Genomic DNA, 6,673 nt, shown 5'->3' with positions numbered 1-6,673 from the left:
TTACCGAGGGTCATGGTGGATTCTCCAGCACTGGCTAGTTTTAAATCAAGATTCAATCTTTAACATGTAGGCTCTAGGTCAAGGGAAATTATTCTGGGGAAGTTCTATGGTCTGTGTGACACAGGATGTCAGACTAGATGATCACAATGGTCCTTTCTGGCCTTGGAATCTACTACACCCATCTCCATGGGCTCTGGACACAGATATGACAGGCACTCAGCCAAATCCTGGTCCCACTGAAGTCAAGTAGAAGACTTCTATTGACTTCAACAGATCCAGGATTGGGTCCTCAATGAGCATGATTAGGGTTAGTCTGATTGGTTCCTGCTCCTTGCGCCATCCCACACAGGGGTCAGTCTTGTATGTAATCCCTGCTAGAGCTGGTTGAATTTTTTTTCAGTGGAAAATTTCATCAGAACAGGGTTTTGTCAAAAAACAAAAAACTCTTCTTGGGGGGGAAAAAAACAATTGTTTCCTGACCAACTCCAGTGCCTTCATTCTCTTGGGCACAGGAAGGAACTGGCTCAAGAAGGGCAAGATGGAGGGAAGGACATTGTTCTACCCTCCACCCCAAGCTCTCTTCAAAGGGAATGCTGCATTGTCTTAAGGGGCAGTGGAGTGGCTTTGCTTCCCTATAGCTCTAAGATGCACTGGCCCAGATCCTCAAAGGTATTTAGGCTCCTAACTCCCATTGATTTCAAGCAGTTATTACTTTATCTCAAGTCCTAGAAGTTCAAGCTTTTAGCACTAATGGATTCAAAGCCCCTTGATGAGCCAAATGGCACAATGTCCCTGCACTAGAGGACGGGATGTGGGGGGAGGGCAGTGCTACATTAGGGCTACTCAGGCATAACCCTGGATAGTAGTATCTAGCAGTGCCATGGCTGACCACAGCTTCCCTTTACTTCAACTGTTGTCAACATAATTCTGATGACCTTTGCACTAAAAATAACAGAGCAGGAAGAAACAGGCAGAAGAAACGCAAACAAAACATAAATCCGCTGTACATCCCCTCTTTAGAATGCTATTCTTGTGATACACCAACGGGCCACAGCCAACTCCAATTGCCTTGGATCCTCAGGGACACACACGAGCTGGCACTGCCTTTATGTTCACAATTAAAAACACACCCCACATCCAGAGCACCGGACAAGTGTCCTGTCAGCTAATAAGATGCTTAAAGACAGAGCCCAAAGCGCCACCTCATACAATCCCCTGGGCTTCTATGAGGTGTATGTCATGGCCCAACTTAGCCTTTACATTGCATTATCCTTGACAGGGTCCTTGTCTCTTACAGAGCAGTACCATCTATGCAGAAAGGAAGCATTATCCCCACTTCACAAACAAAGAACTGAGGCACAACAAGATTGACCCAGGGCAAGTAACACACAGGAAGTCTGTGGCAAGGATCCCAGATTGTCTAACTCGCAGTCCAGAGCCTTAACCACAGACAGCTTCCTTCCTAGTGGAAGGCATCTAAAAAAGAAATTAATATTTTTCCACAGGCTACTATAAAATAGTGGAGGGCTCACAAGAAGATATGCAGTAGAAATAACATGGTATGGTTATCCGTGCTTTGTACCACCTCTAACAGTTAACAAGGAACTTCCGTACATAGGAAGGAAGCTGTTGAATGGTGTCTGAGAGGAATTTTAACAATCATAACTCATGACCTGCAAGCTTTAGTTGTGGATTATGGTGACCCTGGTCTCATTTTGCTTGCAGGGAGGAAACACAGTAGCTCACTGTTAGAGGGACAACATGTTGATTTCTACCATGTCTACGTCCAGCAAAGGAAGCTACTGTAGTGGGTGTAGACAAAAGATTTTGTAGAACAAGTCTTCAAGTCATGTGCAAGGAGCAAAAGAACAGCACTAATATTTTAACCAATCAGTCAGCGCCTACACCTCCAGGGCTATCACTATTCTGTACATCAGTCTCTTCCTGGGGCAAGAGTGGAACTGTAAACCAGGGGACTAACTCACCAGCCTCCTGCCCCATAGAACACTCTCCACCCCTAGGATTCCAATCCCCCTTTTTCAGGGCTTCAGTTTTATTTCTTCAAAATGAAACCAGTTCCTTACATCAGTCATCTCCCTTCCCCACAACCCAGGGTCTTCTGCAAAGACTTATCTATTCCCTAGAGGATTACCCCCCCCCCCCCACCCAGACCACATTCCTGGGAGTGGAGTTGAGTCAAGGCAAGTCTCTTTACTTCTTTCTTTTTCAAAACCTGCTCTCCGCAGGCCATGCAGCTGTGGAGAGTCACATAAAAACTGGTTTCAGAGTAGCAGCCATGTTAGTCTGTATTCGCAAAAAATTGGTTAGTCTCTAAGGTGCCACAAGTCCTCCTTTTCTTTTTATAAAAACTGGGTTCCTCCCCCGGACCCAAGAACACCTGCCTGCAGCTCCATTTACTGTTTTATGAGGACCAGGTGATCTTTCTACTATCACCTAATCCCTAGTTGGCATTAGTTGGATTGATCATGCCGGGGGGCTAAGAGTTAGTTTCCTCTTAAAGGGTCAGCTACCGTGACAGAGACAAAACTCAGAACATCCTACAAAAACACACACTTAAGCCAAAGGAGAATCCCCTTTAGTGTTTAGCAACGTAGAGCCTCTGTCACATAGTTGAGAAGTTTTGATTCCATATGGCAGTGGTGCACACACACAAACATGTATATTACAGAATTTTGTAACATCCCTCCTACACACACTGATTTCAAAGATTTCACTCAGGGGCTCAGAAACATCTTGCTCTCCCACAGCAGTGCCACAAATTAAGGGCTTTCTGAAATTGGGCCTAATCAGGTGCTCCAGCAAAGTCCATTGTTCCTAGGGAGGCAGCAGGGAAATCACAGTAAAAAAGGAGCAGTTGGCACAGTGTGATTCAGTGATGACTTAGTTCAAAGAAACATCAAGGGTCCAGATTAATTGCTTATGATAAAAATGTGTACTTCAGTTCCAGGAACATTACTCAGTGCACAGCAGCACAACATTTTGGCCACCCACAGCATTTTGCCTGGTGATTTCAAATCCAATGTTCTGATGAAACAATCAGTCTAATTAAGGCTGGGCAAACCAGAACTTTCCCTCACACACACCCCTCCGCCCACTGCTAGAACTAGCCTGGAAACAGTGGTTTTGAAAGTTCTGAAATATTTTGTGAATTCTGTTTTTCTTCTTCATTATCTTTCACTTCTGTTCACTCCCCTCTGTACTTCTGGCTTCCTCCTGGGGCCAAATTGAGCGCCCTGAAATACAGTAAGAAAATCTGTTCTCATACCATCTGCAGCCTGACCTGAAGCAGAGAGGGAACCTGTTCCCAGAAGATGTTAAGATCAAGAACAAAGACTAAAGAGGTCAACTAAGCATCCCAAAGTTTGGTTGCCTATGTGAACTATAAAATCAAAGTCTACACCATTTGATACTTACCCACCACTAACTCTCATCCTTACCTCTTTTTATAGTCAACGCCTTTTCCAAACACTGACCAATTCTCACAACATTCCAGTGAGGCAGGTAAATTTTCATTATTCCCATTTTACAGAAGGGGAAAACTGAGTCAGTGAGGTAAAGGGGCTTGCCCAGGATCACACAGGAAGTCAGCGTTAGTTCTTGGTTTAGAATGTAGAGACTCCTGGTTCCCAGGTCTGCGCCTGACCAGGTAATATTTTGTCTGGAAGCAGGGCTTGCAACAGAGCTAGTCTCTGGGCAACCTAATGAGCGCAGCTGGTCTTAGTAGGCTGCCCGATTGATTGGAAGAGTCAGCAGACCCACTCTGAAGCCCAGCAGCAGTTCAGTGGCTGCTCAAAGCATTAGTCTGTGCCTTGGACCCTGCCCTGCCTTGCTCCAGCTAACTTGGCTCCTATTCCGGACTTTGACTCCGATGCTGACGCCAGCTCTATTAAACCTGACTGCCCATGTCCTACTCTCTGATCTCCTTACACATGAGTACATCACTCTCTTCAGCCTACGCTATCACACTTCTCTCTCTCATTTCAGAATGCTTTCTTAAAGAAACGTTGGTTCCTCAGCTCCTGTGTGACCTATTCTTTCCTTGTGAAGTCTCTAGTCCTCTGGAAAGGTTACAATGTCTTATTTTTGAGTCATCGTCTCATTTGTTGGTACAGATCCAGGAGCCAAGCAAACTAGAGCACTTTGGCACAAGGCAGAAGGCTGAGTGTTTGGCTGTGTGTTTCTTTTCTTTTAAATCTCTTCTTGGGAATGTTTGGCTCCAGAAGCCCTTTATTCTAGGAAGAGACTAGTTAATAGGAATCCATCAATTAAAAGATCAAAGTTTGATATTACAGATCTGACTACTCACAGGAAAGTAGGATTTTTCTTGCATTGTTCATAAAATATTTTTCTTTATACAAAAAAAATAGGGAGGCAGTCTTGATAAGGAGAAATATGTTTTCGTTCAACTACAGTCAAATGGAATTGTTTGTAAGTGTGCTATTGATGATTGGTCTAAAGAATAGTAAATGTCTCATTTTTCTTGGGACACACAACACAGATTCCAAAATAGGTGGGAAGAGTTAAAGAAAGTGAAAGCTTATGAACGCCAGAGTCTCCTGTTAAAAAAAAAAAAATCTGGTTTGTTAACAAACTCTGAAACAGTTTCTATGGGGAACTTTGCTGATTCTGTCCCTTATCTAGTCTGTTTCTGGCACTCTATCACCTCCTAGTGGCCCAGAGGTAAATAAGGCTGATTCTTACATTCCTTTCCCTTTGAATTGTTTTTAGCTACAAATCATTTCTCCCAGCTGTAAAACAATGGGGCTTAGGCACTTCCTCCTTTCAGGTTTAAAAGAAATCCAGCCTGACATTTAATTTTTAGTTCTTTCCCAAACCACTCCCACTGGTACTTCACTAAATGGGAATAAATCCATGCATTTCCTCAGAGTCAAGAAGTGACCTACAGCTTTCAATGCTAATTTCCAAACAGCCATTGTTTTTAGTTCCCTGATTATGGAACTTGTGCCTGCTGCTACCCCCGTCCCCCCGTATGTGATTGCAGCTGGGAGAACCAATGCTATTCATCCTGACAGAATCAGCAGCATCCATGAATACTGAACACACAGACACTCAGCAGGGCTGAGCTAGGGATGATTCAGCAGAAAGACCCATAGCCACCTCACTCCTTCCAGTCACCAACCCTTCCCCTGCTGACTGCCTATGACCGGTGTGCCACACACAGGACTGCTGATAAGAGACTGATCTTGATTTGCTAGTCCCACCCCCGGCAGGGATCGCGATTATATAATGCTACATCCCTGTCACATGGAGGATGCAATTCTGTTCTAGCTGGGCCTTTACCGCACGCTGTAGTGGTTCATGCTTGTAGCTAGATTCAGTCTCCAATAGCAACTAAAATGGCAGCCATCACAAAAGTAGGAGCAAACTCGCAGTAATCTTCCCTCTCTTTAATTGGTCTGTGATTATTGTCTTCCACCTGCTCTCTGCCTTGAGCTCAGCAAGTGAGCACGGTCAGTATGAGACTTATCCCTGATAAGAATGGTTCAGTATGGAATCAATCCATAATTTTTGAAAGACTTGCTGGCTAGCACCAATACAATAAATACAACAATTAGAGCATCTAATAGTTTTGGTCTTTGACTGACTAGTACTGATTCTTTGAAAGAGAAACTACAGTTTGAACTCTGTATAATCCTCATGTCTACCTACTCAAGTGCCATTTTTGTAAATTGGATGTCATGACAAATTATATACAACTCCTATTTACACTCCCCGTCCCTGCATCTCAGCGGCACACTTTTACTGAAGCACAGGGCAGAGTTCTGGCTTTTCAGGACTTTCCAGTAAATCTCAGAGCTGGCCTGCACAAAATCTGTCACCAAAATAACTAAGTCAGTTTGAATTCAGAAACTTCATTATTTCAAGACAAGTCCATGCGTGGACATGCTTATTTTGGATCACATATCTCCACAGTCCTTGAGTATTCTAGGATGCATTTCACCAGGCCCTGGTGACTTGAAGACATCTAACTTGTCTAAGTAATTTTTAACTTGTTCTTTTCCTATTTTAGCCTCCGATCCTACCTCATTTTCACTGACATTCACCATTAAATGTCCAATCACCACCAAGCTTTTGTTTTTCACCAAGAAGAAGTCATTAAACCCTTCTGCCATTTCCACATTTTCTGTTATTTCCCCCCCCCACACACACACACACACCCCTCATTGAGTCATGGGGCTACCCTGTCCTTGGTCTTCCTCTTGCTTCTAATATTTGTAGAATGTTTTCTTGGTATCCTTCATGTCTCTAGCTAGTTTGATCTCATTTTGTGCCTTGGCCTTTCTAATTTTGTCCCTAAGTACCTGTGTTGTTTGTTTATATTCACACTTTGTAATTTGACCTAGTTTCCACTTTTTGTAGGACTCTTGATTTTTAGATCATTGAAGATCTCTTGGTTAAGCCAGCGTGCCATATTTCCATTCTTTCCTACGCAGTGCGATAGTTTGCTCTTGTGCCCTTAATAAGGTGTCTTTGAAAAACTGTCAACTGTCTTCAATTGTTTTTCCCCTTAAGACTTGCTTCCCATGGGATCTTGCCTAACAACTCCCTGAGTTTGCTAAGGTCTGCCTTCTTGAAATCCATTGTTTTATTTTGCTGTTCTCCCTCCTACCATTCCTTAGAATCATGAACT

Source organism: Lepidochelys olivacea, assembly GCF_965140295.1.
Source record: "Lepidochelys olivacea isolate rLepOli2 genome assembly, chromosome: 3".
Classification (NCBI taxonomy): Eukaryota; Metazoa; Chordata; order Testudines; family Cheloniidae; genus Lepidochelys; species Lepidochelys olivacea.
Note: the sequence above shows the minus strand (reverse complement) of the source record.